The 25739-nt window shown below is 39.4% G+C and overlaps 1 protein-coding gene and 1 long non-coding RNA gene across 6 annotated transcripts in view; one reads left to right on the forward strand and one right to left on the reverse strand.

The window, feature by feature from the left end:
- LOC140726877 (high affinity cationic amino acid transporter 1-like) overlaps positions 1 to 1732 on the reverse strand; it is a 70083-nt gene extending 68351 nt beyond the window's left edge. For all 4 annotated transcript variants that reach the window (XM_073043835.1, XM_073043836.1, XM_073043838.1 and 1 more), the window contains exon 1: positions 1398 to 1732. The gene's annotated coding sequence lies outside the window, so the exon portion shown is untranslated. The remainder of the gene's footprint in view (positions 1 to 1397) is intronic.
- LOC140726878 (uncharacterized) lies at positions 1243 to 25411 on the forward strand. 2 transcript variants are annotated; one of them, XR_012098748.1, is made up of 4 exons: positions 1243 to 1373; positions 18751 to 18824; positions 20910 to 21071; positions 22584 to 25411. It is a non-coding gene; the product is annotated as an uncharacterized lncRNA (long non-coding RNA). The 2 variants fall into 2 exon arrangements; XR_012098747.1 differs by lacking the exon at positions 20910 to 21071.
- The last annotated feature ends 328 nt before the right edge of the window (positions 25412 to 25739 follow it).

The raw sequence follows: 25739 nt of genomic DNA on the forward strand, positions 1-25739 counted from the left end.
AAGTCCTGGCGGTTGAATTGTAAAGCCTAATGGCATTGGGGAGTATTGACCTCTTCATCCTGTCTGAGGAGCATTGCATCGATAGTAACCTGTCGCTGAAACTGCTTCTCTGTCTCTGGATGGTGCTATGTAGAGGATGTTCAGAGTTTTCCATAATTGACCATAGCCTACTCAGCGCCCTTCGCTCAGCTACCGATGTTAAACTCTCCAGTACTTTGCCCACGACACAGCCCGCCTTCCTTACCAGCTTATTAAGACGTGAAAGGCGTCCCTCTTCTTAATGCTTCCTCCCCAACACGCCACCACAAAGAAGAGGGCGCTCTCCACAACTGACCTAAAGAACATCTTCAGCATCTCACTACAGACATTGAATGACGCCAACCTTCTAAGGAAGTACAGTCGACTCTGTGCCTTCCTGCACAAGGCATCTGTGTTGGCAGTCCAGTCTAGCTTCTCGTCTAACTGTACTCCCAGATACTTGTAGGTCTTAACCTGCTCCACACATTCTCCATTAATGATCACTGGCTCCATATGAGGCCTAGATCTCCTAAAGTCCACCACCATCTCCTTGGTCTTGGTGAGGTCTTGGTACAGGCAGAGAAATGTAGTTTAATTCATCACCATGTTTGGGAACAGACATCATGGGCTAACAAACAGACTGTCATCTGGCTTTTGTTTTGCAGAGATTAAATGTAAATGTCCGCACTATATCCAACACCTTAAAAAATATCCATAATTTTGACTTCCGTTTATAGTGATGGCGTTTGCCTACATTCAAGTTCATGATTTTGAAAAAAAAGTATTGGAAATCTGACCTCACTGGGTCTTCAAATTGCAAAATTTATCTTCCAAAGATGCTGCCTGACCTGCAGAGTATTTCCAGCATTGTTGTTGTTAAACTGAAACGCCTCGTGGAAACTTGCACCCGATATGTGAATGCAAATCTCACAACCACTCCATTTAGAATGGAAGTCAGCGGCAAACAGGGCTCCAAATGCCAAAAAAAAAGGAACCACCACAGTTCAAATTACTTTTTTTTTAAATCCGGCAATGATTAAAGTAATTTTTTTTTTTAAAAATCACCATCAAAATACCCCAAAGTCAACAATATTCGGAGTAGGGGTAGCGTTGGAGAAGCTTACGCTTATGTTTACATCAAGTCATTCTTGCATCATCCTTCTCCACGGTGAGCAGCAGCGGCTCCTCCACTCGGGATCAGAGCACCGCGTTAACCGCACAAACCCCCACCCCCCGGTCATTCTCTAAACACCCCCCCCACCCCACCCACCGTCATTCACCAAGTCCTTCCTCAGCCGCCCCCGGGTCGCCGCCAAACCCAAAGACACACACATCTGGAGCAACATAAAGCAGAGGTAAAATTAAAACGTGGCGCTCACCTCGGAAGTCAGCGGGGATTCGGGGCGGCAGCTGCCGGCTCCGGGAGGGGAGGGGAGGGGAGGAGAGTGGAGGAGAGCGGAGCGGGTCGGAGCGGGCGTGGAGGTTGCCGGGGCCGTGGCTCAGGGACACGCCACCGCATTAGGAAGGACACTGCCTGCCGCTAATGCCGCCAGCTCGATGAGGGAGAGGTGGAGCTCTCTCCACTCGCATCTCTCAGCGTGACATAAATGGCAACGTGATCTCATCATAACGTATCGCATGGAGGAATGCTTCTCGCCGTTGGTGCCTGTCTATGTTTGGGCACCTGAGCGAAGGAGGCAAGCGAGGGCCTGCATTTCTATAGCGCCTTCCAGCGCGTTGTCGTCAGTGAAGCCGTCCAACTCTCATGACAGCCACGTCCCATCTATATTTATGGTTTTGGCCCAGGGATAACTGTCGACTAGGCCACAAGGATGAACCCCATTCTCTCATAGAGTGTGCTGTTGGATCTCTTGGAGAAGGCAAACCCCCACCTCTGTTCAATGTCTCGGCCAAGTGGTTTCGGCTCCGATGGCTTGGCCTTCACAGCACTGCAGAATGCATCAGGAGAAATGAGAATTGGAGTTAAACCTAAAGTCAATCTGTGGCCAGTATTGTCATGGACGTCGGGAGTTCTCTTGGTTCTCTACTGCTTTGGAGTGGAATTCAACTATCTAATTTCTGAGAAAAGCCAATTGAAAATGCTGCGGACTGGTACTGATGAATAAATTGGTGTTATGATATAAAAAATAAATATGTAAATACTTATCTCCATGACTCACTGGCTTCACCATCAATACATTTTTTTTTAAATTGAGCTATTGCTTTGGCCAGACAAACACAACACTTGAAAAATCAATAGAAAGTTTCCACTCCAAACTGAGTTAAATAACCAGATAATCCCAATAGCCAGTATAATTAGATAATTGGGGTAAATATTGAAATCAACAATGGAAGCCTTAACATCTCATCTGAAAGAGAACATTCCCTATTATGCAATACCCCCTCAGTATTCTACTTAAGAATCATCTTAGGTGATCCTCTGGAGTGGCCAATGAAGTTCTGATTCTGCATTGATCACTTTTCTTAGATCAAGTGAAGAAGTGCTGCATTTAGTTTATGCAGAACTTCTATTTTTTTTACTATTTGTCAGTTTGTATGTTTAATACACCTATACAATATGCATCAAGAGTAGAAAGTTGAATGAGACGAGCCTACTTGTGGCTGATATGAACATGATTCTATATGGTTTCCCACATTATTTTCCTGCTATCTGTTTTCCCTTTCTCTACAAGCTTAGGGTGGTTCATTTGACTACCACACAGTGACTGAAGGATTTTAAAGCAGGCACCATTGGCAGAAATCTGACTATTGTTGGTAATCAAGATGGGCATAACAACTGGAAGAGTCAGACTGTATTTGACCAGTCCATCTAACAGCTCAGAATTTAGCCTTTTATATTTTTCCCCATAAAGCAAAAAGGTTAGAACTGAGATGAGAAAATCAAATAAAGGTCCATAGCTCAGAAAATCAATCAGTGGAATCAGTTTTAGATGCAGCATGGAGCAGAAAACATCAGTGAGAGTTGTCTATAGTCCTCCTTACCACAGTACTAATATGATACTGAAATTAGTAATAGTCTATGTCAGGAACTCCAAAGTGCAAGTAACAAGGGTATTACTAGAATCACAGGGGATTTCAATTTATCTTTAGACTAGGCAAACCAAATTAGCAGTAATAATGTGGAACATCAATTCATGCGCAATACACAAGATCAGTTCATTAAACAACCAACTAGGTTTCTGGCATTTTAAATCTAGTATTATGCGGTGAGAAAGGATTACTTTGTGAACAATAAGAGGACTCAAAATGTCAGTAAAGCGCTGGTGTTTTAATTCAACCTGAAAGCAAGCTAATTAATTAAGCAAAGCTAAGAATGAGGGCAAGAAAAAAAGTTCTTCAACCTGAAATGTTAACTGATTCTTTCTGCACTGATGCTGTTTGACTGGGATCTTTCAGTATCTCTGTTTGTGATTAAGGCATGAAGCATGAATTGACAATGAACTATCGTAACCCACATTCAAGTTCAAGTTTATTATTGTCATTGGCATAGAAACACAGGGTATAAGTATCACAAAAATTAGCTTTGGCAGCAGCAGCACTATACATTACAAGCATTGTTATATTGTAGAAGTTATGCAGATAAATAAGCAATAGCTATTTTTTTAAAAAAATTATATAAATTACAGTAAGATTATATTCTTTACATACACCCAAATTCCTGGAAAAATGGTCCAACTGTAAGGAGCAAGAGGAGATAAAGATATTATTAGATCAAAGGAAAAGTATTTTACAATAGTAAATAAGAGGTTTAGGAAAATTTCAATTTCAGAAAGAAAATGTTGATAAGGAAAGGCAAAACAGATCACCATAGTTTTCTGGCAACAAACATAAAACAGAATGTAAAATTTCTGTATAAAGAGAAGATTGGGAAAGCTTTCATTTCTTGCTTACCAACTGAGATGAAAATAATTGTCTCAAAGAATAAACAAATAACAGAGAACCAAATATTTTGTATTTGTTTTTTTCAGCAGATAACCCAAAAAAATCCAAAAATAATGAAGCTCAACAGGTCTAGAGTGAAGCTTAAAGAAATTATTATTACTTTAAAAATGTACTGTAAAATTAATGAGCTCAAAGCTGATAAATTGCCTTGGCATGACAGTTAATGCTAATAAATCATGACAGGATTTTAAAAGAGCTAGTAATCATCTTGGGTAATTTACACAGCTAGACTGGTTCTGTAAGCAATATTGGAACTATACACCACTTCAGCTGACATCAGTAGCATAGTACTGGTGATATTGATTGTACTTGGTGTTGTGTACCCCTTATCCGAAATGCGTGATACTGGAAGTGTTTTGGATTTTTTTGGGTATTTTGGAATACTAATAAGATAACTTGGGATCGTTATCATTTCTGATTCTGAATTTATGTGCTACCGGTAAGTAAACAGTCTTTGTCTTAAACTTGTTCATCACACATATGTACTTAACAGTAAGAATTACTACACACTATTAATATAATGAAAATATAATGTGTGTTGGGTAACAAAATCAGCACGGCAGCATCAGAATACCTGAATCAGCTGTTAAACAACAACAAACAACGGCTGGATTTTAGTCTCCACCTACGATGCCTTGTCTTAATGAAAAGGTTACAGTACACTACATTTGTATTTTACTTTTTTAAGGTTTTATGTTAGGAACAAAAACAATCTGCATTGTGTTCTGGTATTAGACTTTCGTGATCAGCCAGACACTTCAAAAATTTAATGCGGTGCTTTTCCTTAAATTTCTACAACCAGCTTGCAGAATGGTCAAAATTACCTTCAATTTTCAGTTCATCGTGATAGACCTCTGCTTGTTTCACGATCAGCATACCGTTAAGCGGCATATGTTCACTCCGACGCTGGCGATACACGATCACTATCTTCATTTTTCGATTCATGCAGTATTTTCCTATTTTTCATTGATGTCTGTTCATTACAAATGTGGCAAATCTTCTCACAACTGCGTGTGGTGCACAAAGCCCAGCACATCGCCTGGGAAGTTTGGGAACCTTCCCTGCGTCTCGAGGAATTTTCCAATAGTGACGTCATGGCCGCGCGCAAAAAAGGTATGGATTTTGGAGGATTTCGGGTGAGGGTACTCAACCTGTACTAGAATTATTATTAAAGAAGCATTTGAAGAGCACTTAGAAAATAATAGTTTTGGATAGAATCAACATGGGGCTATCATGTTCTGATAAATCATTTGTAAGTTTTAGGTGTTTTAATTACCATTATAAATAAGGAAGAACCGGGAGATTTATTATAGGAAGACTTTAAGAGTCTTTCTACGAATGATCACAAAAGAGGTTATGGAACAAAATTAGGCAATCAGGGGTCGGGATGATTTACAAAATATATAGTTATCCATATTCACCATGCTAATGAGCTCAAGAAGTTCAGCTGGATTAATAAAACATGATTAGACTGAATATTGGATATCATGCACCTTACTATTTGTTAATTTATTTGTGGTAATATTCCTTTATGTGTTGTATATGAGTTATATGTACTGTGTTGTGCACCTTGGTCCGGAAGAATGATGGAGGTATAGATTGTGGTTGAATGACAATAAACTGAATTGGAATTTGAAAAATTCATCAGATTAGTTCATTCTTGTTCAGTTGCACAGTTGTACTCAGTTCAGTCTTAGTTACAAGTATTTTTTCAGCTGATGGCTGTATAATTATAATGTCTCTCCCTCCACTTCAAATATACACATACACACACAGTGGAATGGTAGTCATAATCATTCAATATTTAAGTGGGAATGTTGAAAAAGTATGAACACTGTATCCACAATTTACTTGCCTAATTGTCAGGACGCTGGAGCAGGGATCCAATCACAGACTCAGTACTGTGCACACAATGACATTAATTGAGTAACAAATCCCGAGGTGCAAACAAAGTCAGCATCAAAGTTCAGTCAGAGATCAAAACATCCAGAGAAATCCAAAACCCAGAATCGGGAAACAGGCAGAGTCGATATTCAGACGGATGGAGTACAGATAGGAATGTCGGAAAGGCTCAGGAAAATTCACTGGCACAATCTGACAACAAACAGGTGAAAACACAGGACTGACATACACTGAGCAATAAACAGAGAGGCGGATGATAGGTGGAGCACAATGAGACAGAAGTGGTAGCAAAACAGGTAACAATGAGAAACAGGTGAGAGGCGGAGTACTCGGTAATACAGGGGCCGGAGTAGAGCAGGAGCAGGGACAGGAGCACATGGCAATACAAAACCACAGACTGACAGCTAGGGGGAAAACACACAAAAAGACAGAGTTCAACTGGAGGTACTGACGCTAATTTGCAAAGACTGCAAAATAGAAGCCCTTGAGTCATACAGATATTCCTTTTTCATGTTCCAACATATTCCATTATTGCATTACGTTTGTTTTTGTTGGCAGGTTACTGCCTGCTTCTGTTTTCACAAGCACCACATATCACGTTCATTCCCTTCATATATCTATAAAATAATTTGCTGTCAGCCTTAATACTACTTCCAACTTTTTGACTGCAGTCACAATCTAGCTTCCTTCCAGATGCCTTTGATATCTGTAGATTTAATTATTATGAACACTCCTTGTCAACATCCAATCAGATAATTCATATAAAACTGCTTTATCCTAAAATGCAATTTCTTTATGTCCTTATGCCCTCATTGGGGACCAATATTCTGGCAGGGAGGTTTGCTAAGGCTCTTGGGGAGAGTTTAAACTAGAATTGCTGGGGTTGGGAACTGAACTGAAGAGATGGAGGTAGGGGCAGTTGACTCACAAATAGAGAAAGCTTGTAGGCAGTATGAGAGGGAGGATAAGCAGGTGATAGATAAGGGACGAGCTCAGACCAATGGTTTGAGATGTATTTATTTTAATGCAAGAAGCATCAGGAACAAAGCAGATGAGCTTAGAGTGTGGATCAGTACTTGGAGCTATGATGTGGTGGCCATTACAGAGACTTGGATGGCTCAGGGTCAGGAATAGTTACTTCAAGTGCAAAGCTTTAGATGTTTCAGAAAGGACAGGGAGGGAGGCAAAAGAGGTAGGGCGTGTCACGGCTGCAGAAAAGGAGGAAGTCATGGAGGAATTGTCTACTGAGTTTCTGTGGGTGGGAGATAGAAACAGAAAGGGATCATTAACTCTACTGGGTGTTTTTTTATAGACTTCCCAACAGTAACAGGGCCATTGAGGAGAAAATAGGAAGAGATTCTGGAAAGGTGTAATAATAACAGAGTAGTTGTGATGGGAGATTTTAACTTCCCAAATATTGATTGGCATTTCCCTAGAGCAAGGGCTTTAGATGGGGTGGAGTTTGTTAAGTGTGTTCAGGAAGCCTACAAGAGGAGAGGCTGTACTTGATCTGGTATTGGGAAATTAACCAGGTCAGGGGTCAGGTGTCTCAGTGGGAGAGCATTTTGGAGATAGTGATCATAATTCTATCTCCTTTACCATAGAATTGGAGAGGGATAGGAACAGACAAGTTAGAAAAGCATTTAATTGGAGTAAGGGGAAATATAAAGCTATTAGGCAGGAACTTGGAAGCGTAAATTAGGAACAGATGTCCTCAGGGAAATATACAGCAAATGTTCAGGGGATATTTGTGTGGAGTCCTGCATAGGTACATTCCAATGAGACTGGGAAAGGATGGTAGGGTACAAGAACCGTGGTGTACAAAGGCTGTTGTAAATCTAGTCAGAAAGAAAAGCTTACGAAAGGTTAAAAAAACTAGGTAATGATAGAGATCTAGAAAAGTATAAGGCTAGCAGAAAGGAGCTTAAGCATGAAATTAGGAGAGCCAAAAGGGGCCATGAGAAGGCTTTGGCGAACAGGATTAAGGAAAACCCCAAGGCATTCTAAAGTATGTGAAGAGCAAGAGGATAAGATGTGAGAGAATAGGACCAATCAAGTGTGACAGTGGAAAAGTGTGTATGGAACCGGAGGAGATAGCAGAGGTACTTAATGAATACTTTGCTTCAGTATTCACTATGTAAAAGGACCTTGGCGATTGTAGAAATAACTTCCAGCAGACGGAAAAGCTTGAGGATATAGACATTACGAAAGAGGAGCTTTTGGAATGCATCAAGTTTGGTAAGTCACCAGGACTGGATGGGATATACCCCAGGCTACCATGGGAGGCGAGGGAGGAGATTGCTGAGCCTCTGGCAATGATCTTTCCAACATCAATGGGGACGGGAAAGGTTCCTGAGGATTGGAGGGTTGCAAACGTTGTTCTCTTACTCAAGAAAGGGAGTAGAGATAGCCCAGGAAATTATAGACCAGTGAGTCTTACTTCAGTGGTTAGTAAATTGATGGATAAGATCCTGTGAGGCAGGATTTATGAAATTTTGGAGAAGCATACTATGATTAAGAATAGTCAGCATGGCTTTGTCAAAGGCACGTTGTGCCTTACGAGACTGATTGAATTTTTTTGAGAATGTATCTAAACGCATTGATGAAAGTAGACCAGTAGATGTAGTGTACATAGATTTCAGCAAGGCATTTGATAAGGTACCCCATGCAAGGCTTATCGAGAAAGTAAGGAGGCATGGGATCCAAGGGGACCTTGCTTTGTGGATCCAGAATTGGCTTGCCTACAGAAGGCAAAGAGTGGTTGTAGACGGGTCATATTCTGCATGGAGGTTGGTGACCAGTGGTGTTTCTCAGGGATCTGTTCTGGGACCCTTGCTCTTCATGATTTTTATAAATGACCTGGATGAGGAAGTGGAGGGATAGGTTAGTAAATTTGCTGATGACACAAAGGTTGGAGGTGTTGTGGATAGTGTGGCTGTCAGAGGTTACAGTGGGACATTGATAAGATGCAAAACTGGGCTGAGAAGTGACAGATGTTCAACCCAGATAAGTGTGAGGTGGTTCATTTTGGTAGGTCAAAGATGATGGCAAAATATAGTATTAATGGTAAGACTCAGCAGTGTGGAGGATCAGAGGGATCTTGGGGTTCGAGAGTCCATAGGACACTCAAAGCTGTTGCGCAGGTTGACTGTGTGGTTAAGAAGGCATACAGTGTGTTGCCCTTCATCAACTGTGGGATTGAGTTTAAGAGCCAAGAGGTAATGTTACAGCTATATAGGACCCTGGTCAGACCTCACTTGGAGTACTGTGCTTAGTTCTGGTCATCTCACTACAGGAAGGATGTGGAAATTATAGAAAGGGTGCAGAGGAGATTTACAAGGATGTTGCCTGGATTGGGGAGCGTACCTTATGAGAATAACTTGGTCTTTTCTCCTTGGAGCGATGAAGGATGAGAGGTGATCTGATAGAGGTGTATAAGATGATGAGAGGCATTGATTGTGTGGATAGTCAGAGGCTTTTTCCCAGGACTGAAATGGCTAACATGAGAGGGCACAGTTTTAAGATGCTTGAAAGAAGGTACAGAGGAGATGTCAGGGGTAAGGTTTTATGCAGAGTGGTGAGTGCGTGCAATGGGCTGCCAGCAATGGAGGTGGAGATGGAAATGATAGGGTCTTTTAAGAGACTGCTGGATAGGTGCATTGGGCTTAGGAAAATAGAGGGCTATGGGTAACCCTAGGTAATTTCTAAAGTTAGTACATGTTCGGCACAGCTTTGTGGGCTGAAGAGCCTGTATTGTGCTGTAGGTTTTCTATGTTTCTATAGTTGGCTCCCAGTCTCATTCATTTACATTGAGACCCCCCCCCCCCCCACTGCCCCTTCCAGGCCTAATCCCCTTCATTCCTCAGATGATATTCTTTTTTATTTGCCTTCCTCCACGTCATTATTGGTAACCATGACTTCAGACACTTCAGTCCTCCTTGCAATCCCCCTACTACCCTTCCCCTCCTAAATCAGAAATGCTGGAAGAACTCGGACAGTCAAGCAGCATCAGTGGAAGGAGAAACCTATCAGTGATCCTTCCTCAAAACCAGGGGTAGACTGGAGTGTTTACCATTTTCAAAGCAGATTTGGGGGTAAGAGAGGGGGTCTAAAGACTAAACAGAGACAGGTTAAGAGAGATAAGGAGAAATTTAGGAGAAACATTTACGCAAAGAGTGGATAAAATTTGGAACTTGCCATCATATAATTTAGTTTCGGGATATGTTTAAATAAAAGCAGGATAAGTACAAATGGGAGAAAGAATAAAGAGTCAGATAATGGGCTGAATGAAGTAGAGCTTGGGGGTTCCAAGGAGTGGGAAGGTGCGCCTATGGAATCTGTTGGGCTAAATGAAAAACAAAAAAAAATGCAGATGCAGGATATCCGTAAGATATAGGAGCAGAATTAGGCCACCTAGCCAGTCAAGTCTGCTCCACCATTTCATTATGGCTGATGCAGTTTTCCTCTCAGCCCCAGCCTCCTGCCTTCTCCCTGTATCTCTCCATGCTCTGACCAATCAAGAAACTATCAACGTCTGCCTTAAATTTACATAAAGACTCAGCCTCCACAGCTGCCTGTAGCAAAGAATACCACAGATTCGCCACTCTTTGGCGAAAGAAATTCCTCTTCATCTCCATTCTAAAAGGATGTCGCTCAAAGGCTGTGTCTACTGGTCTTAGACTCTCCCACCATAGGAAACATATTATCCACATACACTCTATCAAGTCCTTTCACCTTTCAATAGTTTCCAGTGAGGTCATCCCTCATTCTTCTGAATTCCAGTGAGTACAGGCCCAGAGCCAACAAATTCTCTTCATATGACAAGCCGTTCAATCCTGAAATCATTTTTGTGAACCTCCTTTGAACCCTCTCCAGTTTCAGCACATCCTTCCTAAGATAAGGGGCCCAAATCTCAAAACAAAAACAGACAATTCTGGAAAGACTCAGCAAATCAAGTGGAAATGAAGATAGTCAATGTTTTGGGGCTATGCAAGAGAGAAATGCAAATCCATTGTCAGTAGAAAGGAAGTTGGGAAAGAGCGTCTATGATAGGATATAGTAAAACTTAGCAGGGACATCAAGCTACTGGGTCCATGTATTCAGTTGTCAATGGTTAGGTGGTTGGATTGACTTGTACATTTAAGATATGAAAATAGAAACAGATAATGGAAAGTACTAGAAAAACTGAGCAGGCCCCAAATCTTGGAAGTTTTTCCTTCCTTAAATGCTTCCTGACCTGAGCTTTTCCACCATTTTCTGCTTTTTTTTGTTTCTGTTGGGTTGAATGATTTGATTGCTGTGTTGTCAAAAATAGTTGAGGGAATGGCAGATGCATTAGTCATAATTTTTCAACAAGCCATCTGTACTTTATATTTAGTGCTGCCAGTCAGAGTTGGACTTCTGTGCATTTCACCTTCCTTTGATTTGTTTGTCTTTGATCTAGTTGGTATTTTCTTAATTCAATATGGGGTATCTTATAAACACATCTAAGTTAAAGCATGTAATAAACATGCAGCTGTGGTAGTCATCGATTGTTAAGTGGGTTATTAACATCTTCCGGTTGTCATTTTTATTTAGATTCATTAGGGTGCATCTAAAAATAATTCAAAGTGCACTAATTATTTGTGTAGAGCTACTGGATCTGCAGTCACTTGTCATGTAGCAAGTTTTCTTAGATAACAATGATATCAATGAACAGTGAGTAAGGTGTCTGGGCTGAAAACATGAAAAGCTGTAAAACACATAGCAGATCGGGTAGTATTTCTTTCCACAAATGCTACTTGACCTACTGAGTAGTTCCAGTATTTTCCGTTTTAAACCTAGAACGTACTGACTGCACCTGCAGGTTTTGTTTCTGATTTTATCTAAGTTTTGGTTGTTAATGGTCGAACTTATTGTCATATGCACGAGTACACGTATGCACAGATGCAATGAAACACATACTTGCAGCAACATCGCAGGCACAGAGCATATGATAAACAACATTCACAAGAAAAAATAAATTACACACAATTTTTTACAAGAAAACACCATTAGAACAAAAAACAGGGTCTATTTTAGCACCAAGTTTCACAGTGTTACAAACCTGCAGTTATTAAGGTTTTGCCTGTTGTTTCAAGAAGTGAATAGTTGAAGGAAAGTAGTTGTTCTGGAAACCTAGTCATGTGGAACTTCAGGCATCTGTACCTCCTATCCTGTGATAGCTGCAAAAAGATGGATGTTGGGGATCATTGATGATAGATGTTGTCTTCTTGAGCAGAACCCCTATACTTTCTGCCAATGGTGGGGCGGGATGTGCCCGCGACATATTGCAGAGAGTCCGCTACTCTTTGCAGCTTCCAGGTTCCCGTGCATTTGAACTGCCATACCAGACCATTGTGCCTCATTGGGTGTTTTTATTGGTGCTATGATCAATTTTATAAATTCAATATTCTTTAGTCCTTTTACATGGAAGGATTGACTAGATTAAGACTTTATTCCTTGGAATGTAGAAGATTGAAGGGAGATTTGACAGAGGTATACAAAATTATGAGGGGTATAAATAGGTTAAATGCAAGCAGGCTTTTTCCACTGATGTCGGGTGAGACTACAACCAGAGGTTATGGGTTAAGGGTGAAATGTAAAAAGTTTGAGGGGAGCATGAGGGAAAACTTCTTCACTCAAATAGTGAGAGTGTGGAACAAGTCGCCAATGCAAGTGGTGCATGCCAGCTCGATTTCAATGTTTAAGAGAAGTTCGAATGGGTACATGGATGGTGAAGGTCTGGAGGGCTATGGGCCCAGTGTAGGTCAATGGGTGTAGGCAGTTTAAAAGATTTGGCATGGACTAGATGGGCTAAAGGGCCTGTTTTTATGCTATACTCTTCTATTACTCTATGACTAAAGTATATTTAAGACTAATATATTTATAGAATTACTTCTCATGGATCTAGTTTCATTTCTAGAATTAAACATGGTTTTCAATAGTTTTTCTGACCAAAAAAAAGCATATTATTCCTTTGAACTTAGAAAACCTATACTATATTCTGATAACTGTAAATTATACAGTAAAACAAGTCATTTGATAAGTGATTACGGTTCAATTTGATGTTATCTGGTAGTATTTTTTAAACCTTGTAATATATGTTCTTATTTTATAATAATAGTATCTTATTACCTCACAATATGAAAAATTAAGTTTGCACTACAATATCTAAATACTGATAAATTGATCCTAATGGTTGAATACCCCCTTTTTGAGGCATCACTTATTGAAGATGTCCTCGGAGCTTGGAAGGTTAGTGCCCATGCATTAATAAATTGATGGAAAATGTTACTTTATACTAACTAGAGATTTTTGACAAACACTACCATTAATTCCAGAAAAGCAGATAAATTGTTGGCCTGTATTATAGCATTGTATATTTGGGAAAAAGGCCATACAATTACAGTACAGAACCAATATTCCAGCACATTTCACAGGCCAGATATCTGCAAAAGAATTTTCTTTGAATTTACTCAGATTAGAAACTAGGGAAATAAAGCATGAAATCTCAATAGGAATTAATTTATAACAAACTTCGGCTGAATTATTACATCACTTTATGGTCTGATGCAAGCTGTTTTCTCTAATGTCACTCAACATTATTATGAATGCTTTGTTGAAAAAGCAACTAAAGCACCAAAAACTGATGCAGTGCATCAGTATAATATATCAGTATATTGATGGGACATCCTGTAAAATATAAATCAATTGACTCTATGACATTTTCCTGTTGAATTTTCATACTCTCTGTTACCATTTGCTGTGTCGTCATATAATCTTGAACCAAAGGAAGGAGCTCCAATCACATTACTCAGAAACTTGGATCTATCAATTCTATGCAACAAGCAAGACATCAGTTCAAAGGTTACTACCACATGTAATTGAGGCGAGAGAAATGACAGGTAATGCTCTTGGGGCAATGTCTTCAATTCCTCAGATAGCAGTCTCAGACCCACATCTAATCTAACAACTTCAGTTTCCTGTTCAACTTAGTTTTGTCATGAACTTTGAGGACAATCACAAAAAGTTGTTTTCCTTTATCTCAAAACTTAAGGATTTTTCCATAGTCAGCTATAAATTGATTGCCCCAGAGATGAATTGAATTGACTTTATTTCTTACATCCTTCGCATACATGAGGAGTAACAACCTTTACGTTACATTTCCATCTAAATGTACAATGTGCAATCATAGAAACTTATAATAAATAGAACAGTCAATGTAGTATAGAGTACACTCAAGTCAGCGTGAGTTCATCAGTCTGATGGCCTGGTGGAAGAAGCTGTCCCGGAGCTGGTTGGTCCTGGCTTTTATTGTATTCTGAAGCACTTTAACATTGAAATCAAGCAAATTTATACATTGCACAGTTGAGAGATCAATTGTACATTAAAGATAACTATTTTTAAAACTAATTTTGTACACACACTTATTTTCAGTATGTTTGTTTTTATTGGTAATTTTAGTTAACCTGTGTAATTTAACCTCCTAATTATTCATGGAATAAATATGTATGTAAATCAAATTTTATTTAATTTAGAGGAATTGTTATAAACTTTGATAGCATGAAAATAAATGCAGGCAACATGATCATCAGTAGAATAACACTGAGTAGAGCAGCTGACATTTAATATATGCTGACTTCAAGACTTGCCCAGACCAGTTGATTCCAGATTTGGGTGTCTACTGAGCTAAGCATAACTTCTGTGATTAAGACATTCTTTTCATTTTTTTCATGTTTATTGCCCATCCCTAATCTGAGATGATTAATAGTGAATCAACTTCTTGAACCAAGTAGTGAGCCAGATGACAACAAGTTTTGCGGAGAGTTTCATTTAGAACCACTGCAGCTCATTCTCCTGTAAACCCTGGACACAGGTATTTCCAGATTTGACAGTCCATCCTTGGTGTCAGATGCATAGAAGCTTACTTCCACTGGATTCCTCAGCATTGCAATTAAGGAATCATCACTTAGAGCCCGCTGATATTAATGGGAATTCCAGATCCACAGATTGAGAAGCAAAGACAAAATTAAGTTAATCTTCGGCTTTATATTTTCATGTATTCTACACTGCTATCCAGAGAAGCATGGCAAATTCTGTTTGAACAATAATGGAAAGAATTCGTAAAGATAAGAATTGAGGCAATGGAAGTTATGTATGATCCTAAAGAGAAAAACAGGAAACCTGGGTCATATCAGAGAAAAAGCAAAGTAACTCATGCAGGCTGAGAATTTAACCATTTTAACCATCTTAAATGCCAGATTAAGGCATATGCCTTTGCTGTCTTCAATGTAAGGATGTCTTCTGTGTTTTCAGTTACTGGACTTTCCTCTCCAAAATTCCATCATTGTCACCCAGCTGGAGAAGTTTTTTCCCTACTGCGGTCACTTTGCTGAACAGTTAACTGCCGGTTAACTGTCGGCTAACTATTACTTGGATTGCACTACCTGTATGTATAATCTATATTTTCATTTATATTTATCATTATTATTGTTATGAGCAGAGAGACAACATCTGCCGGAAGTAAATTCCTTGTATGTGCATAGGTACTTGGCGATTAAAGTCTGATTCTGATTCTGATTCTGATAATGTGCAAACAGATCACAGCTTTCCAAGTAAATGTCAACATCACCTAGTTCCATCACACCAGCAGCCCTCTTGATCAATCCATTCTATTGCCCAGAATTCAAAAGTGAATTGATCAGCAATCTGTACTGAATGAGCAGAAGTGTCTTCCTACTGAATTTTGGGAAGCTTTTGGTCCCACCATGAACTCCCATTACTTGTACTCTGACACCATCCCTGTCAGGGGAACTATCTGCTGAACCAGACTACCTTTGATTCTTTTCCCTAGATGAGCTTTGAATGGAGTAACTAAGCCATCACAAAATTCTTCCTGTCTAACTGCCAAACTACATTTGCCCAATCACACTCCTGGAACCCACATCCATGCTCTTGTTACCTTCGGTATTGTCTATTCCAATACACATTTGACCTTCCGACCATGTTCTACCTGTTGTAAAATTGAATCATTATCATGATCTTTGCTGCTTCTGTCCTAACTTACTCCATGCACCATTCACCTATCACCCATATGGTTGCCAAGAACTTTATCTCCCAGTTAAGCAGTGCCAATTTTACAATGCTTATTCTGTTTCCACATTCACTCCTCCCCAGCTCTGTAACCTCATCCAGATCCATTACATTAGAAGATACATGCACATCAACGGTTCTCTCCCGAATTCCCATCTCTTCAATTTAAACCTCCCTCTTTATCCAATCTATCTGTTGTCCACTCTGATTTCTCTGCCATGTAACTGTGCTAACCTTAATTTGTAATATTCCTTTGACATGCTTTGGCACATTCTAATGCCATTTGATTTAGTTTCAAGATAGGATCTACTGGACCTTAAATATGTAATTCTATGCATGAAATCTATTTCTAATAGAGTTAATGGAAGGATGTTTGATCTTCAGAGTAAAATAGATTTGGGAGTTAGTACTGTAGAATGGTAGGATAGAGTTGAATCTGGGAGATTGACAGTGCATGGGAAAGCTGTTACTAGTTTTTGGGTTTTTACTGCAGTGTGACAAATGGAGCTGACAGCTGGAAGGATTCCAAGAGGCATACGTTACAAATCTGATTAAACCTGCTTTACAAGTTCCACCTTGGCTGCCAGGTCTCACCGACTATGAGAAACCTAAACCATGAGAGAACCCTCAGGCAGAGAGCACAAGTATGTTTCCTCCCTGTATCCAAAGTTAATTCAACATTCAATCTTTCTTCAAGTTGGGATCAGACTCCTGAAAAGGCTGACATTTGGGAAAGGGAATAGAAATCTCCTTCGAGGCTCCTAGATTGGATAGATTTCTGAAGGTGGAAATCTTACTCTGGTCTCCCTTGGATCTCACAACCACATCTTTAGAGATTTTAGCCTTCCTCCTGTGTTCATATCCATTGGATTTTACCTCATTCTGGGACTAGGGTTGGACATCTGTGTACAGGATCTCAATGCCTGGGTCTGGAACTGAGGGGATAACACTGTAACCCAAGAGCTGGGTCCAGTTTTTGGGCAGTGAGTTGTGAATTCTGTAACAGAAATCATCCCTTACTGCCAGAGTTGTTAGGTTGATATCAAACAAGATGCATTCAAGTTTTTTTCCTGCTCTGATCTCATCCAACTGATGTTTTCCTTTCTGACAATATTATCAAGTCTGTTTAAAAAGTTGACAAAACCAAAGACTCCACATTCTTGCTAGATTATAACTGTTGATGCATTGGCATTGTGTGCAGAAGGTTTGTGTGAACAAAGCACTTAATAATTTGTAAACTGGTGGAACCTGAAGTCTGTGGATTGAGAGCTGGAAAGTGGGATGAATAAAATAGGCTGAATGGACGTGGAAGGTTTTGAGGTGAATTTGTTTCTGTTTTTGAAATTTGACCTCTCATAAAATCTTATCTTGTCTTATCTTAAGAGTTAACTTTGTCTTTTATCTTTATAAAGCAACTTATTATATAGCAGCTGTTCCACTCTCTTATATATAAAGATCAGTAAAACAGATTAATGTATACTGTAAATCAGCCATGAGAATTAATGAATGGGCTGAAATATGTGCTAACAATATTGTGTTGTATGTTGTGGTTTTACTTATTTTAATACATTCTTTTTTTTACTCAATCACCCTTAAAAGCAAATATAGGTGGTTTTTGGGTGTATATGTTCCTATTTTTTGAATTCTGACCTCTGATAGAACCCTAACATATCTTATATTAAAAGTTAACTTTCTTAAGAGTTAAATTCCTCCATTGATGTTTTACTAAGCTAAATCTTGCAGCCATCATATGAAACTCAAAAATTAATAAAGCAGTATACTGTATGGGCATTGCAGCCTTTATTTGTTTATATTCGACAAACCACGGTTAACCTAAAACATGGACTCTGGATGGCTAGGGTTCTTTATAAATAAGTGGCCACTTTATTGGGTACACCTGTACATCTGCTCGATATTGCAAATACCTAATCAATCATGTGGCAGCAACTCAGTGCATAAAAGCATGCAGATGTGGTCAAGAGCTTTTCAGTTGTTACTCAGGGTAGGGAAGAAATGTGATCTAAGTGACTTTGACTGTGGAATGACTGTTGGTGCCAGATGGTGGTTTGAGTGTCTCAGAAATTGCTGATCTCCTAGGAGTTTCACACACAACAGTCTCTAGAGTTTACAGAGAAAGGTGTGAAAACCAAAAAGCACCCAGTGAGTTGTGGTTCTGTAGGCAAATACGCCTTGTTAATGAGATGAGTCGGAGGAGAATGGCATTACTGATTCAAACTGACAGGAAGGTGACAGCAATGCAAGTAACCACGCATTACAACAGTGGTGTGCAGAAGAGCATTGCGGAATGCACCACACGTTGAATCTACAGCAGCAGAAGACCACAGACAGACACTCAGAGGCCACTTTATCAGGTACAGGAGGTACCTAATAAAGCATCGACTGTATATAAAAATAAAGGCAACAGTAATTACTTTAATACCTTTAACCTACTTGTTGAGTTGGAAATGCAGGGATAAAAGTAAAAGAAAAATCAGAGATTATAGCATTATAGTTGTGTAATGCATCCAGTTTAAGTGAGTTCATGATTTGTTGATGCCACCAATTGGTACATTATGTCCACCAAGGTACTGCCCTGACTCTGCACCACACTGGGTGCTTATCTGCTGTGTTTATGTAAATGAGCTTATATTTACATTTACAAAATGCTGTAATTAACCTGAACACTGTGTAACTGAAACCCTTTTAATACCACCCTGCAAAATACTAATTATAGTTTGTAATCTTATCCTCCAGTTTGAACATGTGCATATATACCTGCCCTCGAGAAGGTCTCTGCTCAGGCTGGGAGCTGCTACATTGGGAAGCTGGTATGAATACCTTTGTTGACGTGCGGAGAGGCAGCCTATGAGGTCTAGAGAACATGGAGGGAGGGGCTGGTCATTTCTGAGATGAGGGCACGGTGGCACGGTGAGCGCAGCTTTTGCTGGGAGCTGGCAGCATCTGCTCCATGATTGGATGGACTGCCAAGGTCATATAATTTCCCTCGTCGTTTCTTGGTGAAGGTGATGAAAGAAAGCTTCTTGCTTGTCTGCTCTGCTCACCCAGGCCCAGAGATTGCTCTGTAGTAACAAACTTAGTGGTGGTTTTGGTCTTGAGCTTGTTACCATGGAGACATTTTCAGGGTGGGGAGGGTGATGCAGGCGCACTATGCAGGGAATGTGATCCATTGGTCACAAGGAGTTGTGACAAGTTCCTAGCACATGATATAGTATTGCAGAGGACTGGGTACAGCAGTGTTGCCATTAGTTTTAATAACCCACTTTGGTTCTTATTCCACTAGTAATCTATTTCCTGGGAACATATCCTGAGTACTAAGTTCACTATATCTGCACTATAAAGAAGACTTTGACACTGGTATGCATCTCAGTTTCATCTATGGAGCCCCTTGAATCCTGAGAGTGTAGATCATTGAAATATCCTGTAATCCATAAGACATAGGAGCAGAATTATACCATTGAGCCCATCTAGTCTGCTCCACCATTCCATCATGGCCAATCCCGGATCCCATTCAACCCCATACACCTGTCTTCTCTCCATATCCTGTAATGCCCCGACCAATCAGAAAACTATCAACTTCCATTTTGAATATACCCACAATCTTGGCCTCTGCTTAGTCTTGTGTTGAGGCTGGAGTTGAGAGCCACATCCTTGGTTTAATATTGAAACTTAATGTTTTACTACCTAATGTGAAGCAACATGGAAGGATAGGGTAAGAGGTTTCACTCCTGATACTGCTTCAGTTTCCAGCCTGACCACTGACCCCAGCCCAACAGGATCCTAGCATATGTGCTCAGTTCAAATAGTTGGATCCAAGTTGCACCAAAAGGTTGGGTTAGTTCGGGCCAAGAAAGTTCATATCAAGAGAAAATAACAATAGTTCTAACACAGAAATAACTGAAAACATAAAAAAAGGACAGGCTGGGAGGAGACTGAATATAAGGACATAGAAAATAGCAGGAGGTGGCTAGTGAGCTCTTTGATTCTGCTCTGCCATTCATTACAATCACTGACAATCGTCTCTCCCATTTCCCTGCACTCTCACATTAACTGATTCTATAAATGCGAGTACTGTCTTTTTTGAAACTGTGATTTCTGGTGTTAGACTCTTAATCTGGAGGAAACATCTTCCCTCCATTCAGCTTGTGGAGCCCGGAGAGAATCTAGTAGATTTCAATGAGATCTCTTAATCATCTGCAACCTGGAGAATGAGTGCCGGTCTCTGCTCATACAGCAAACCAGCCACGTATGGAACCACCATTCCGGTGAACCTCTGCTGCATTCTCTCTATGGCAATATCCTTTTTATCAATGAGGATACCAAAAATATTTGTAATACTATTGATGGGGTCTCTTCGAGAGTAGAATGATCACCTTCGAGGAAGAAAAGTTTATAACATGGAGCAATGGAGAGAATATTATTGGGAAAAGAGACTAAATTATAAAATGCTGACCATCAAACTACCAGGAATAAACATTTAACATTCCAAGCTGAGACCCTTCACCAGAACTTCACCAGGGAAATTCCAGGTTTTTTTTTGTTAAAGTTTGTTGGTGAAATACATACACTCATTACTCTTCTCAATGAAATCATGACCTAATGCTCTTGTGCAACAGTGTTTTAACAGTTTAATAATTGTAATCCTGGTAGGGCATTATATATGAAACTTAACATGTATTGCATACAGATTTAACGTTTTCAAGATCAAGTGGAGGTTGAGACAATTAAATTTAACTTACAGAAGTCTGGAAGGGATATTTAAACAATTCTTAGCTAATTGCAGATTCTTAATGTTATTTTGAGTCTGGCCATATTACTGTAATCACACAGAATTTAGTAAATTGAAATACAGCTTGCTGATTAAGACTGGGAATAACAGACTCTTTCAATCTTAGGAAATGAAGAATTTGGGGACCGAGTGGGAAGCTGGATGATGCACAGAATCATTTATGTTTTATTGACCAGCACTAGAATCGCAGGAGTACTCAATCGTATACCAGCTCCAATTTACACATTCTAAGCCAAAACTGTAGTGTGCTAAGTGAGCTCTAGTACAGGTCAGGAACATTCTATATTGTTTTTTAAAAATCTGTGGTCAGATAAACAAGCAAAAATGAAAAGCCAATAAGAGTGATAAAATTGGATTCAATAACCCTGGATAGAAGGATTTTTCTGTTCCTAATTGTTATCAATTCCTACTAGAAGGTTTTATGTGTATTGAATCAGACTCTAAATACAATTTTTGAACAGAATACCATGGTCATTTTGTGTATTAGTTTATCAAAAGAATATTTATAATTTATTCATTTTTAAATGGTTTATGTAGTTCAGATTTTTCTGGCTTTCACTTCAAAACTAATTCAGTAATATACAAGTAAACATAAGCCGTTGTTGGCCATTTGTCCCCTCATGCCAACTCCAACATTTAATATGATCATGACCGTCTTTTACCCCAGAGCCAGTTCCTTGCACTAGCCCCATGTCCTTTAATTTCCTTAATAGAAGAACATTATAAAAAATAGTACCAGGGGTAGGACATTTGGTCTCTTGAGCCCACACCCCCATTCACTGAGATTATAGTTTATCTTATACCCCAGCACCATTTTCCCACACATTCCCATATCCCTTCATTCCCTTAATGTTCAGAAATCAACCAATCTCTGATTGGGGTTCAAGCCACCTCAACAATTGGCGATAAATAGTGATATATATAGTGAGTCCAACTTACAGGAAGCCCAGAAAACCTCAAGTGTGATTCCCTCAATGGTGAGGTAAGAAGTAACATTAAAAAAAGCATTTGAAGTAGATTGGGAAACCTGCTAAATATGGCAGGATGTAAGAGGCGTTTAGCATTTGCCCTGAATTATTGGATATGTCTTTCAAAGCCAGTAACATTGTTGAAGTTATAGGTGAGAATTCCGAAGAACGCACAGATTAGTGAGCAGAAAAAAGCCAAACCCTGGTGGAATACCACACAGCACCATTTGATACTGATTTAGGCTGGAGTTCAGCTACTGAAGGTTCATTTTAACATAAGTCCATCAGAAATATTACAAAACTTTATATTTGATATGTAATCAAATGCCAAGGCCAGTAGCTAGAGATTACATTGTGAATTTGAAAAAGCTAGCAATACTGTAATTTTGCAACATTTCTTGGCGAAGCACTTGAGCGAGACGGTGCAACAGAGCTTCTGGGTAAGTCAGGGCTGATTTTCACCAGAACACTTGGATCGCTGCTAAAGTGGAGATGTCACTGAATAATATAAGTTGACCTTGGATTCTAGGACACTGATTATCAAAAACACAGTGGAATCATCTTAATCTTCTTCTTGGTTCTTTCAGTTCTGATGATAATGGTAAGAACCCAGCAGTTTCTTAGATGCATGGACAGACTTATGAGAGAATTTAGGTGACACTTTATGGCATAGAATTTAATATTTGAAGTACCATGTAGAAAGGCTGCTAGTTTAGAAATGGCATGTAAGAATATTGCTTTGATGTGATTCTAGAGCATGGGATTCAGGTAAGCAGAAGGAAAAACTAATGACACCCCTTCTTTTTCAACAGTTTTGTGCCACGTGATTATAAGCAGTGGCTTCAGCAAGAAAGCCTTGGCCACAAGGATCAAAAAGGAGGAAAAATGTCCTTGGGGGTGGATGAAAAGATCGCCAGAGCCACTTGTACAGATGCCTCTTTGAGGTGAATGATGGAATGAAATATTTCTGCAGAAGACCATGTAAACACTTGGTGAATAATGGTAGCCATGGAATAGTGAATCCAAAGATACTACAGGTACAATGTCTGTACTCAGGATTTTGGAATTGTTCACATGAAAGTCCTGGACTGGAGCTGAACATCTGGGATTTATCAGATCTATGGCAAGACAGCAGGTGCTCATAGCCTAACTGAAACATGATAAAATTTCTCACAATCAGGACTTTGAACTTTAATTACAGAAAAGAATCAATATGTTACTTGTTTTTCCAAAGGAACAACTTCAGCAATTGGATCTCTCAAAATTCCTAATGGTGTCGTGGCAATGACAGATTATAAACACATGAGATTCTGTAGATGCTGGACAGACTCAGCAAGTCAGGCAGCATCTGTGGAGGGAAATAAACAGTCGATGTTTATAAGAGATTGGGACTCTTCATCAGGACTGAAGGGGAAAGGAGCACAAGCCAAAATAAGGTGGTGTGTGGTTGGCAGGAGGAGGAGGAAAGAGTCTCAGCCCAAAACGTCAACTGTTTATTTCCCTCCATAGATGCTGCCTGGCTGAGTTGTGCGTGTTACACAGATCATATTGTTTTTTTGTTGATTTATAAAACAAATTAGGTAATGATTTATTAACAGCACAGATTTCAAATTTCAGCTCCACAGTGCAGTTGAGAGTACAGCAGCAGTTTGGACTTCCACTGCATCACCCAGGTCCTGAGAGCTCACTCGTAGCAGAATCAGAGGCATTAGCCTTTATCCATGACAATGTTACTCCAAAGGCCTCACAGGATTAACTAATGGTGGGGGTAGGTGGTGGGGGGGGTAACCATATCAAATCTTGATTTTTGGCAAATCACAAAATATATCACAGGTAGTAACTTTCTACATAACTGGTATTAAACACTACAAGAAAAAAAAACTTCTTACTGTGGAATTATTTTTTAATTATCGCTTGCCTATGTAATTGAATATAATCAACAGTTTGAAATGATTGCTGAGTGTCATGGAAAGTCATCATGTATGTCTCCCATGGTAACCAGAAAAAAACTATTTTCTTCTGTCTTTACGTATTAACTCAGACTTTAGTGGTTTTGTTTCATGCAAACTTGGTCTCTGTGCAGCTGAGTTTGGGTGTTTGATTGGAGGTATAATTCATCTATAATTTATTATCAGCACACAACACAGATCCAATATCCCAAGATTATATTGAGCAATATAAATGAAGTCTAGAAGGATGGAGTGTGCAAGAAGCTACATGTACTGTCTATTTGCAAGGCAAAACCCTTAAGGTTGCTGTCTACATTAAGACAGGGAGGAATAGTAGATGATAGCGAATGTGTGATTGAAAAGCAACTGCATCAATGTTGTACAGAGATCTAGAGAAGAAATCCAGGCCATATAACTACATAGATATAATTGGTGGCTTTGGTGACAATGGGTAGATGAAAATCAGGCTGAAAATACACATACTGGGAGCAATGGATAAAGCAGCTATATTCAAAGATCTCAGAGTTATGAGCAGTTGGAATTGAAGTAGTTTTGGAATTTGAAGAGGCTGTAACATCTATTAACTAATGTTCAAGTTTTGTTCTGAGGTCTTTAATTTCTACCTAATCTGATGAGTAGAGAGGATTTCAATGTGCAATCCTGGCTCTAGGGAAATTGACTGCCAAAGGTGAAATATAGCTCCTCATAATTTAAGCACAACACAAAAAATTCTGAAGGAACTCAACAGCATCAATGAAGGGGAAAAAATAGTCGATATTTTGCATTGAGAACCTTAATCAGGACTGAAAGAGGGGAAGGGGTAGATCTAGGTGAGGGGTCATGATAGGTGAGGGAGGGAAAGAGGAAGAGTAATAATTATGTAAGAAGCTGGGAACTGGTAGGTAGAAGTAACAAAGGGCTGGAGAAGTTGGAATTGACAGATCACAGAAGACTCCACCCTCGATCTTCCCCATCACCTACCTATACATTTCTCCCTCTTTTTCCCCTCCACATTCCCTTCCCTTTATTCCATGGTCCATTGTCATTAATGGACAGTAAATATTATTCTCTCCAAATAAATCTTATCCAGAACATTTTTATCACTGTAGATTGCAAAGGCAATACTGTTTGGCAAGTGTTTGCAGCAAAAATTACTGCAGACCAGAGAAGTCCTTTAGTATTATTCAGTGGGGCTGTTTCAAAGTTTTTTCAGAAATAAATGTCTTACATTATGATGATGGCAGTTGTAATTTATCCTCAATCTTATATATTACAGATCTTAGCATTGGAGTATTTTAAATTTGTTTGCATGTAAAATTTTCTAATTATTTTTCTGTAAGCCATAGCTAATTGAATCCCTGTCTGGAACTGCCCAAATATTGTTCACAACTTCTATGGAAGCTGTTTACTCAGGTTAATCTCATTCTGTTCAATAATGTCACCCTAGTATGAATTATTAAGACAACAGAAATATCTGTTATGATCCAAGAAAATTCCCTTTGTGTGTTCTACCAACTATATGTATTTGCCTCTAGGTGTCTGAATCAGTTCAACCCAAACTGCTGGGATGGAAGGCTGTTCTGAATGTTTAAGCTTTCAACAAGATTTTTTAGGGGCATGTTAATAAATGACTTAGTAGAAATCTCATCACAATACTAAACATATTTTCAAAGTGCTTTGTGCTAAGATCTGCGTGCAAAATGTTAAGAATGTGGATTTTTCAGACTAACATTCATCATCTTGCCAGATACAGAAACTGCACAGAAACACCAGCATATTCTGTGGTGATTTGTAAATGAGGTATTGACAGGCTCAGAGGAGTTTTTTTCCCCAATACAATTATGAGGTAAGAACATTCCAAGGCACTTTCCCAGAGCGCTATCAAACAAAAGAACTGATGACAAGCAACACAGATATTAGGGTGGATAGGCAAAAGATTGGTCAAAGTAATACACTGTAAGGAAGATCAAGAAGGGTAGATAGATGAATGGGTTTAGGGAGGAATTCCAGAATTAGGGC

The sequence above is a fragment of the Hemitrygon akajei genome, chromosome 4, assembly GCF_048418815.1.
Source record: "Hemitrygon akajei chromosome 4, sHemAka1.3, whole genome shotgun sequence".
Classification (NCBI taxonomy): Eukaryota; Metazoa; Chordata; class Chondrichthyes; order Myliobatiformes; family Dasyatidae; genus Hemitrygon; species Hemitrygon akajei.